This window comes from Tachypleus tridentatus, chromosome 7 (assembly GCF_004210375.1).
Source record: "Tachypleus tridentatus isolate NWPU-2018 chromosome 7, ASM421037v1, whole genome shotgun sequence".
Classification (NCBI taxonomy): Eukaryota; Metazoa; Arthropoda; class Merostomata; order Xiphosura; family Limulidae; genus Tachypleus; species Tachypleus tridentatus.
Genome location: NC_134831.1, coordinates 8,172,064 through 8,184,430, shown reverse-complemented (window position 1 = coordinate 8,184,430; position 12,367 = coordinate 8,172,064). Strand labels below are relative to the sequence as shown.

General features: G+C 34.6%; 1 protein-coding gene across 1 annotated transcript in view; it reads left to right on the top strand.

Moving 5' to 3' along the window:
* The first annotated feature begins 214 nt into the window (after positions 1-214).
* LOC143255060 (irregular chiasm C-roughest protein-like) overlaps positions 215-12,367 on the top strand; it is a 126,255-nt gene continuing 114,102 nt past the window's right edge. Inside the window, exon 1 of the mRNA XM_076510108.1 lies at positions 215-787. The gene's annotated coding sequence lies outside the window, so the exon portion shown is untranslated. The remainder of the gene's footprint in view (positions 788-12,367) is intronic.

Genomic DNA, 12,367 nt, shown 5'->3' with positions numbered 1-12,367 from the left:
AATGTTACGTTAAAGAAACTTATACCAATCACCATCTCTCTCACGATCAACAACTGAGAATATGATAGTTTAAAATATTCTTGTGCTGGTGAAACGCATTGGCAACAGGGAAGTAAAAAATACTTCTCTCGAAGATATCAGTTCTCTTGAGCTACGTCTCTGATGTGCACTTACCCCTGGTGGAAAAGTCGACCAATCCGTTCTGTGAGAAGGTCCTTCAGAGGATGACAAGGAACCTTCTCAAACTGTTATCCGCTCTCTCCAGGGAATAGTGTTCACGCCATTAAATAGAGTCACAGAAACAGAGCGCCTCTGGGCTCTTGCAAATATTTACAAGTTAAATATTTAGTTCACAACAGCACTTGACCAAAATATCGATTAGTGACAACTAAGTCGTTTTCATCAGCGAGATTGGTTTCATAATTAGAACACTAATATCACGATACATAATATAGTTCCAGAAATGGTGTAGCAGAAGAAACGACTCCTGCAAAAATACGTTTTTTTTTAAAGTAAACATAACCTCTTAATCACAACCGCGTGTTATTTGGCGGAAGAAGCGTGTTTCAATGTTGAACAATAACTGAGAGTGTTAATGAGAAAGATCCAGGAAACAGAGAAAGAGAGATGTGCAGTTTCGCTATAAAGTTAGGAAAACAGTCACGTATGGCGAAGAAATTTCGTTTGAGTCAAGATTAATTATTTCAAGAAAAAAACGCCGTACATCTGCTACTAAAACCATAATGCATATGATCGTTGTAAAAGCAAAAACATATTCCGCATTCGGGTAAGTAAACACATCTGTAACAATTTGTTCATTATAAGGGCAGATGATATCCGTTTAAAAATAACCTAAGTCTACACAGCATTTAATAAGAATGTTTATGATATTATTTTAGAAAGTAAACACGAATCTTACCCCGATACTAGTAATACATCGTTTAAATGCTATATGACAGTCTAAATTATTTCCTATAGACTTTCTATTCGCACGAAGTTACTCAGCGCAACTAAAATCCATGTTCGTATCTATGAGCAAGTACATATTTGTGCCATTCCGAGTTTATAAGAGTTTCTGTGACTTGTGTGACTCGGGTATCCCATCAGAAAATAAGCTTCGAGATGTTTATCCGTTATTTGTAAAGAGAATTATGAATATGTTTCACTACAAAATATGGTTATCTTGGTAACATTCGGTTAGAGAAACAGATGTATATCTTCTACGGGAGTGAGTGTTGAAACACCTTATGTCACTTTTAAACGAAAATTCGGTCTTGATGTAAAATAACAGAACATTTTGTAAGAGGTTCAGTTTTGAAAACCAACCTCAAAATCCCCTGTTAAGGTTTAAACTACAGTTAGATATTAAAATATTTCCAAAGAAACACGTTTTAAGATATTTAAACTAACATAGAAATGTTTTAAGATACTTAAACTAACATAGAAATGTTTTAAGATACTTAAGCTAACATAAAAATGTTTCAAGATACTTAAAAAAACATAAAAATGTTTTAAGATACTTAAGCTAACACAGAAATGTTTTAAGATACTTAAGCTAACATAGAAATATCAAAAATGTAAATTGAGAAAAAGGTTTATTTTATTGGTACTTATATTTCTTAATTCAAATGTTTGATACTATTTTTGTTGTTTTGAAATTATGTTACATTAACTGTAATATTGTATCATGTAGTTTTCGTTATCTGATAATTTGATGTCCTTCTTGATGTAGATTAGTTGAACATTAGAATTATAAAACTGCATTTTTCATACGTTTAAGTTTAGTGGCTAAATCTCAACTATGATGCACGAAAAGAAAAATGTGGAAACGTTGAGTTGTGTTATGGGTTTGGTTTGTTTTTGAATTTCGCGCAAAACTATACGAGGGCTATCTGTGCTAGACGTCCCTAATTTAATAGTGTAAGACTAGAGGGCAGGCAGCTAGTCATCACCACCCACCCCCAACTCTTGAACTATTATTTTACCAATCAATAGTAGGATTGACTGTAACTTTATAATGCCCCACGGCTGAAAGGGCGAACATGTTTGGTGCGATAGCGATTCAAACCCGCGACCCTCGGATTACGAGTAGTGCCTTAACCACCTGGCCATGCCGGGCCTTGTGTTGTGGGACTGAAAGTGTTTTTTTCTGTGGAAAGAGTATGTGAAATTGTAGGGAAGTAGGGGTTTCTTGCGTGTTGGAATAGGTTTTATTGTAAAAACACAATACGATGGGTACCACAGGGAAAATATGTTTCTTTATGAGTTTCGAACATGTTTGTTACGAGTACAAAGGATATACTGCTAACTGCATATTTCTTAAATGTTTTTCTCATACCAGTTATTCTCTTTGTTTGTTTTGGAATATTCGCTAAACACTACACGTGGGGTATCTGCGCTAGCTGTTCGTAATTTAACAGTATAAGACAAGAGAGAAGACAGCTAATCATCACCAGCCACCGCTAACTTTTTTACCAACGAATAGTGGTATCGACCGTTACTTTATAACGCCCCCACGGCAGAATGGACAAGAATGTTTAGTGTGGCGGAAATTCGAACCCCTGACCCTCAGATTGCTAGTCGAGAGCTCCCTAATCACCTGGCCATGCCGGGACACACTTTATTACGTATCACTTGTGTCACTTTATTATAAAGAAAGTCTAACGTATTTTAAGCAATACAACATACAATACACATGACCACACTGACCAAAAACAACGGCTTTGATATGCTAAACGATGTGTTCATGGTTTCGCTAATCGTCTATTTTGCATAACTAAGGTCATGGTAGTTCAAACGTATTCATGTTTTCTGTCACTTTCAAACGCAAAATGACAAACTATTTAGTCTTGACTTAATCTTATTGTATTAAAGTACCTAAGATAATCCCATATTTTAAACTTTTGGATGAAATTTCTGGTTTTATACGATAAGAAACCATTGACTTCTACCGCACGTTAAAGATCAAGGTCAGCTTAAGAGAAATACTAATTAATTAAAGGGTTTTAGTTGCTTGATATTAGTAAAAAACACGTGGTAAAAAACATGTGGACTCAAGGAGTCATTTTATAGGAATTACTTTTTTTTCTAGAATCAATCTGAAGCATAATGTTGACTCAGAATGTTCTGTTTTGTTTTGTTACTTGATATCTAGACTTGCACCTGACAAACATTTGTAAGCTTAGATTAACTTCGGCTCAAAGAAATTTCCTTACATATTTTGTAAGAGGGTGATTGTGTGTTACTGATACCGGCATTAAAATCTGTCGTCTGCTACCGCACGTAACATAGTTTTAAATGCCGTATAATGTTCTTTTTAAATTTTCTCAAAAGAGAAATAATTACTCTGGTATCATCCTTTATTAATTCAGTTTTTAGTTTATAACGTATGTTGGCCAGCTAACTATTGTCACAGCAAGCAAGACCAAACTTGGCAGGCGGACACTGGGTGACTTGCAGTATTAATGGGGCATTTTGGGTTACCATAATAAGTTTTTCAGTGTCTCTAGACACCAATCTGGTTTTGTGTTCGTAGCTTCTCAGGAGATCCTGAAAGCGCCATATCTGAAATTGTGTCCATAACCCTCACTCACAAGCTAGCTGGGACCAAACTTGGCAGAGAGACTCAGGTACCTTTCGGGCGTGAGTTGTTTTGTTGTGTTCTTTCTGGCATGAGCCAGCTTCATTGTAGCTACAGATAATGGAGAAGTTTGACCCGTATACCAAGGTCTGCGTGAATCATGAGGGGGTGAACTCCACAGTGGAGGGTGGATATTTAATGGTAGTTTATGAATCATAAAACGATTTGATTTTTCATGTTTCTCTACTCAAGGCAAATCAAGTATATAACATGACGTCAGTAATATTATCATCATAGGATCATTTCTGACCCAAGAAGTTCACGTTTCAACGACATCTGGATGTCATAAATTTAAGCTCTTTGCGTTAAAAAGTGGAAATAGAAAGTTGAAGCAATTGAAGTATGGTTCTTTAGAAGTGACTTGGGGTATGTTAGACAAGTCACACCTCTAATAACGAGCAGGTTACAGGAAGAAGTTGGTGACTAACGTCAGAAGGAGAAAGAGTTTCTGAGACACGTTATGAGGAAAGAAGTGAAAAGTCTGGTTGTAACTTAAAGAAGATTCCGTGAAAAATGGAGGCTAACTTATGTCAAGAGTCTATATAAATGGATAAATTTATCTACATTGGAAATTCTTTATGCTTCAAAAAGAAGAGATTTGTGAAAAATCATGGTCAACAATGTTCTACTTAGATATGATACGCAGAGACAGGTAGAGATCCATTGAAGACCGCGGTCACCAACCTTGTCAAAAGACTTATATATAGTAAGTTAGAACACGTGTATGAGAATGTTGGGCTAAACATTCTTCTACAGTGGGTGTCTGTGACTTGTTAGCGATAAACTTTGTTTGTTTTTCGTTTTAAATTTCGCGCATAGCTACTCGAGGGCTATCTGCGCTAGCCGTCCCTAATTTAGAAGTATAAGACTAGAGGGAAGGCAGCTAGTCATCACCACCCACCGCCAACTCTTAAGCTACTCTTTTACCAACGAATAGTGGGATTTTTTGTCAAATTATAACGCTCCCACAGCTGAAAGGGCGAGCATGTTTGGTGCGACCGAGATTCGAACCCGCGACCCTCGTATTACGAGTCGAACGCCTTAACGCACTTGGCCACGCTGGGCCTTAGCGATAAAGTCAATGCTAAATAGATAGCACACACTGCATTTGTTTTAAAATAATGTATTAAAAACCAATTACAGGTATGTACAAAAATTCTTTCTAATATGGAGGTCATAGTTCTATCTTACATACTACACAGTTCTCTTTATCTTGTTAAAAAGTTCACTTAGGCCAGCCAGTTCAACTGCTTTACAATTAAGTTGACTTTAACATATCAGCCATTAGGCTAGTCACTCATAACTATTAAATTTACGTTTTCTTACCTTTCTCTGACATTATCTCTCTTTCACTCGACTGCATTTTCGGTTTTCTGGTCTTTCGTCTGCTCTACACTATTTTTTTATATCCCTCACTGAAGCGTTTTAGAGATTTCTGTAGTCTCGACATGAATAACTTACAAACAAAGCTTCCAAAAACCATCTGCTTTTATCGCTATCACTATTAATAAAAAACAAACTAAATCACGAAATATTAACTCATAAAATAATTCACACCACCTAAATTTATTCTTATATCTGACAAACGTTTTCTTTATATATGGTATATACAGAGAGGCGCTAAGAAGACAATGCATTTTACTTATAATGCACTTATCACGTTTGGAAATTATAAAAGATATTTTATTAATTGAAGAAATTGGTGAATATACAAGTTTAATATCATTGTACAAACTCACTCGAGTAGAACGTTTCACCTAATGACATTTCAAACAATAGATTAAATTTAAATCTTAAAGAGGAGGAGTTAAAATCTCAATAAACACAAATCAAGCAGGTGAAATAAGAACAGAAAAAGAGCAAAAATAAAAGGATTATTTTATTAAATTCTTAAGTGTTAATTTTAGCAAACGATAAATCTGTGTCAGCAAAAATTACATGTGAATTATTTCAGCTATTTGCGCATAATTAAATATCTCAGTTAATTAAAGAGGAATATGGAGCAGATAATTGCATTTTATGTTAAAAATGCCCTATCTACGCTAATAGAGGTTCGGACTTTTAGTTCTTGCAAAAAGTTTATAATTAACTTCTTAAAATATTCCAATTTAAGGCACAGAAAGCTTCAACGAATGAACAATCTCTTGTTTCAACGTAGCTGCTTAACTAAAAGATATTAAACTTCAGTGAAACTTGTTGATTATTACAAAGGATGGTTCATTGATTGGGAAGCTCATTATCAGTAATTCTGAGCTAGAAGGAACAAATTCTACTCCTAAAGCCACTTAAAAGACCTATTAAAGAATCCTTGAAGTCGTTATGCTAACAGACTCGACTGCTGTGCTCGTCCAAATAATTATCGTATAAAATTGTACGTTAAACTAATATAGCATGCTATTTCCAAAGTCACTTATTTAACTTTTATTATAAAAACTGTGAAGGATTATTTTTGTTCTCTAGACGTAATATTTTATGTTTTATCTTAAGTGTGTTAACCTTCGGTTATTCGTGTTTCTTCATTTTTTCAATAATTTATAACTCTAAAACTGGTTTTATCAGCTGACTTATTACCAGATGTTCATTTGTATGTTAAATGATGTTTACTTCTACCTTTATATTTTTGATGTGGTATAAAGAATTAGCTTATTCGCATTAGGTAAACTGGGTGTGGGTGGATGTGTTGGTAATAATATAACTGTATTGACGATAGAATGACGACAAATGTCAGTCATTTCTCTTTATTTGAATAGTCTAGTCTAACTATTATTTAAACATACAGTTTACTTCTTAAATTATAGCCACATGTACTATTCATTTTGACACCACTAAAAGTGTGTGTGCATTTGAATTAGGATTTTTAAATAGACAAAATTTTATTCTCTGTAAAGTATCTCAAAGCTCGCGCCATCGTTCAACCGCCAAGTCGCGGCCTACCAACAACAACGTAGTATCTACTATAATCCTAGATAAACTACCATATACTGTGAGAATAAGAAAACAGACAGTACGTAAGTCAAAACTGCACTTCTATCAATGGAAAATTTACATTATGTAGATCTACTAGTAAAAAGTTCCAAGTTCTGATAACTGATATTCTAAAAAAGTCCCAAGTTCTCCTAATGTTCATTGCACGAGGTAATCCTTATGGGAAAAATCTAATACCTGAAACATATGATAACTCTGCTATTACAGATGTATATAGATGCTGCTGTTATAATTGTTTAACATATATGTCGCAGAAATAATAGATTTACACCTACAAAGGTGTCACTACGTAGTAAATTTACACAGAAAAGTAGGAACAGAGCTCTCAGTTAATAATTATTTCTTTCCATTTATGCTTCAAATTAAACATTAAACTACAAATACGTTTTTATGGTAACTATATTACTTTTCCTCATAAAAATAGTGCAGTACTGTATCTTTTCATGTTGCTATTAAATCCACCTGTTATCATAGGAGTTTAAAACAACTCAAACTCAAAAGATCCTTATTATAACGATAATTCTGGTATCCTCTTGTTTGGAAGAACTGAAGACTATGAGACAGGGATTTACATTTGTTTATATTCAAAGTTTAGTTTTAGTTCTCTGTAGACATATTATTTTTCGTGTACTTTTTTTCTTCTTAGCCAGTTTAGAAATCAATATTGGAACTACTTCCTAGCCTGCATGTTATAGATAACACAACGCTAATGTGTAAAAAGTCCCCGCTAATCTTTCCATTTCTAGTATTATTACTCTATTACTTGTTGGTTTTGGGATATTACAATCTTCATGCAAGACAACTTTTCAAATTACTTAAGTCTGGCCGACGCGAACGAAGAATTATAGTGAAACTTTGATGGTGAGGAAACCACTTGGAAACCGATAATATTTGATAATAACAAAGCCTTGATTAGGTACGTGTTGGGTACGTGAATAATGTTATGAATTTTGGGCCAACTGTTGAATGGTTGAATGTGTGTGTTAAGTATTTATTTTCTTTATTCTCACCAGAGTGGAATTTCGCTCAAGCTCTGCTGACGAGACTTGAATAGGCGGAACAGCACTCCACAACAGTGGGTACGGTTAATTTAAGAAAACATTTAGGCCTATACGTTACAGATTCTCTCTTCAATATCACCCTTGGGAGGCCCGACATGGCCAAGCGTGTTAAGGCGTGGGACTCGTAATCTGAGGGTCGCGTGTTCGCATCCCCGTCGCGCGAAACATGCTTGCCCTTTCAGCCGTGGGGGCGTTATAATGTAACGGTCAGTCCCACTATTCGTTGGTACAAGAGTAGCCCAAGAGTTGCGGTGGGTGGTGATGACTAGCTGCCTTTCCTCTAGTCTTACACTGCTAAATTAGGGACGGCTAGCACAGATAGCCCTTGAGTAGCTTTGTGCGAAATTCAAAAACAAACAAACAAAACAATCACCCTTGGGTTATCTGTGCTGTGCCACCACTGGTACTGAAACCCGCTTTTTAGCCACTGAACCGCTGGGGGTTGGGAGGTTAATATATCCGTACAGCTATGAATAGTTTCTCACTTTTACCAAAGTTAAACATAAAGGAACATTTTCGCGTGTAAATGTATTATGGCTTCATAAATATAGTAAGTAGATTTAAAGACATAAGCGTGAAGCTGATAAGGGCAGTTTTCAACTGAAGTATTATGGGATATATCTGAAAATGTTCACTTGCACTTTCAAATATCCTGAAAAATTCACTGCATTACACAAGCAAGCATCACATACTACGGAATATAGTTAAGATCCTAATTGTTTAAACTTCGGTAGGTTTGCACATGGCTTTAAATACCTACCTCGTAACAATATAATTGAACGATTTTCGTTTAATTTCTAGAGAAATAATAATGAAAACTGAGATCGTGTAAGAAAACTGAGAAATTAGTGAATCTCGTGTAACCAAAACACGTCGCAATGTCAGAGAAGTTTTGATGAAGTTGTTTTAGCTACCTGATGAGTTATCGGCACCTTGTCCACTGTGGAGAATATAACCCTGGATTTTAGTGTTAGAAGTATAATAACTTACAACAGACCCATTGGGAAAACTTTGAAGTTCTTATTAGAAACTTCAGTAAATATAATTTTCCATTTAAACCTTAAAGATACAAATAACCTGCTGACAAACTCTGTAAAATAAAAACTTTACCCAACTGAAGTTTCTAATCTCACTTCTAACCACTACGAAAATATCTGGTGCACTTCGCTTAAAGCTACAAATAAGCCACCTCCACTAGATAAATTCTGAAGTGTAGACTAGAGGAGAGACGGTTAGTCAACACCTTCCATCGCCAACTATTTTCTGACAGAATGGTCGTATGTAACCATCACTCTTGTAGCACACTTACGACTTGAAAGATGCGAATTGCAGAGCCGCGGTGATACAGTGGGCTTTTAAGAACTAGTTTGTACTCGCCTCATTTCTAAATGTTAATAAGCCTTTTAAAGTTTCAATAGTTGCACTAAATTACACAATCGTATAAGGTATGAACCACGAGAAGTGAATATCTGGTAATCATACTCGAAGCATACAAGAAACTTTCGCGTAACGTTTAAAGAAGGATGGCAGACTTCTCTTACTTAGAATTATGATATAAAGACTCAGTAAAACCCTCAGGCCACAGAAACTTTTTTTGTCACGTGTTCTAACGATCCTTATTTTGTTATTACCGATTTATTTCCATGTCAGGAATCAAATGTTAAAGTGAAAAAAACACTTCGACTAATGAAGATACGGTTTCATATTCTGAGGTGTGGCCGCGGAGGGTCTTCCAATGAATGAAATAATTAAAAGACCTTCAAGGTCAGTTATATAACAGAGGTATAAAAACATCACTTCCTTTCTAGGCAACTATTTGCACGCGCAAATAAACAACTTGTATATCGCTGGAAAGGATAATTAATATTCGTTCATTTGAGACGTTTTCCCTTAAAAAGTCAGATGAAACAGATAAAATGACACTTAACCAGTACTGACTGTTTAGATAGATGACCTTACGGTAACCTAAAGTATTTTATAAGAGCAACTCCGTACGATCAGTCTGGTCAGTCGTGGCCAAGTTCATACGTTTGTTTTATAATTTTCTCATAAAACTGTACAATGGTTGCTTATGCACAGCAGTCCCTAATTTTGAGCTGACAGATTTCAAGGTAAGCAGCTAGTCCACAGCATTCAACGCCATCTATAGGCCTATTTTAATTTGACCGAGTAACAGGATTTGATTCTTACCTTCCCCTAAAGAAGAGAGTGCAACGTTTCCTTAAACGATACGCGAACCAGGAACTCTCCCGATCCAGTCTGGGTACGCTAACCACGAGGTCATGCTCGATGTGTAAAAATATAAATTTCTTGTTACAGCTAAGAAGACAACTTTCTTTTTTTTTTTCCAAATTATCTCTGTTAATGGTGAACTAAATTATTCATACGAACAGTTTTTGGTAACTTATTCTTTATGTCTTGACATAACTCTACATAAAGCAAGCAACACTCTACTGAAGACCTATTAAAAGAAGGTTTTCTAAGCCTTAAGGAGAAACGTTCTATCACAAATGTACTTTTTGGTAACAGACAGAATAAGAGTTTATTATTTCTATATAAACAACAATTGCTCATAAACAAATACTTCACATTCAAAGAATGCCGATATTGTATAAGCTTACGTGGATTAATAAATACACGTATACTTTACAATTTAAGCCAGCTAGCCTGGAAAAACAGGTAGATGACTGAATACGAACTGAAATAGATGTGAATAGTTCAGTAAACGAATACTTATAAATCATCTGTAAAGTAGCATGTGATACGTGGATAAAAGGTTGAACAGAAGGGAAAATCGCAATAGACTGTTAGATAAACAAGCACAGATGTAAACTGCTGCATATGAAATATATAAACATTGAAAAATATGTGGACAGACAAAGAAACAAAACAAGACAATTAAACAGACAACGAGATATTCAGAGAGAAAAACAAAATTCACCTGAAGAAACAGACAAGACTAGGGCAGAATATTAAAGTATTTAATAACGTAATACAAAGGAAAATACAGAAGTTGAGAGAAATGTATACTTATGAAACTATTTAGACTTAAATAACTACACGTTTATAAATCACTATTAACCAAGATATATATATATATCAAACAAAAGAGAACAGTTAAGTAGAGATGGTTGTAAGTAATTTCATAATTTAACATAAAACAAGTTTATTTTGAACACGATCTGTGATATCTATATCAAATAAAAATTATTATTTTCATGCTTCTTATGGTAACGTCTTACCGTGAGGTAGTAACAAGTAAGACTTCCATAATTAACGGTACAAAGTATTTCTTTTACATTCATCGTATATGCTTTAGACTCTATTGGACGAATGTAGAGTGTTATGCTACATAAACAACAGTAGAGTAACATATTCAATGATAACGAAGCCATCCCTGTATCAGACCAACTGATACATCATAATAGTAATGGTCTAGAGAATGCTTATATCAATTTACTTAAGTCACACAAACCAGATTTCAATAGTAAGGTTCAAATACACATTTGGATTAACTGAAGATGTAGTGGACCAACAAACCACATTTATTGTTCCCAGAGCCAATCAAGCAGAAACACTAGGAAGTAAATTCGTTGTTACAAGAATCTACGAGTGAAAGTGGCGGATGATGTTACAGAGTTCTATAACGTATCAACCTTTATGTGACTATCGAAACATAAATGTTAGTCCCTTGACCTCAAAACTCACCAGATTGTTACTGAAGTTCGTCTAATTTTGATGTTATGCTTTAAATAACGAAATACAGAGTTAAGAGAAATGCATACTTATAAAACTATTTAGACACTTAAACTTTAGACTTAAATAACAATCTGCGAATTTATTATTCTAACACTACAAGTTTGTTTGAGCTTCAGATTTCGCATTCAGATGCTATAACTTTGTTTTATCTAAGAATTTGATATTTAGGCGTTACTGACCTAAAAATTGAAGTTCTGTTACATGTTTCAGACCTGAGATAATAAGCGTGAAAGACTTCGAAGTTACTTTTTATTATTTCCTGAAATAAGAAACATTCCATGCTGTTACAACATATGTATATCTAACATGAGAATCTACTTCCTCTTCACGTTATTTCGCTGTTTGGAATGAGAAAAATTTTGCGATTTTTGTACATGTTTGTCTACAGAAAAATTGACGACTTTTCTACTGGCTTTGTTCAACATGGAAATCTCTTTTCGCTACATGTTTATATGTCGCTGTAAGTAAGACATACGTGGCAAGCTCTTTGTCTTGTTGTTAGAGGATGGGTCTTTATATGGCAAACTTCACAATAATACACATACACCTGATGCTACAGGGCTTCTTTAGAAGGAAAACATTGTCATGTTGTATTTGTTTACTGTTACTACAAGTTTGTGATACTTGTTTAGTTCAGCAACGAACTTACAGTACGATATTTACAAGTAGTTTTTTTTATTATTTACTTTTCAGAGTCGTATGTTTGACGCTACTGACCTCAGACGACATTCTGGTGTTGCAAGTTTGATCTGCGAATTTATTATTTTAACAATACAAGTTTGTTTAAGCTGCAGATATCATATTCGAATCTTATAACTTTCTTTCATCTAAGAATCTGATATTTAGAGGCTAAGAATGTGTATGATTTGAGAATTTGTTACTTTGGCGCTACAATTTTTTCTTTTTTGGTTTGAGAATTATT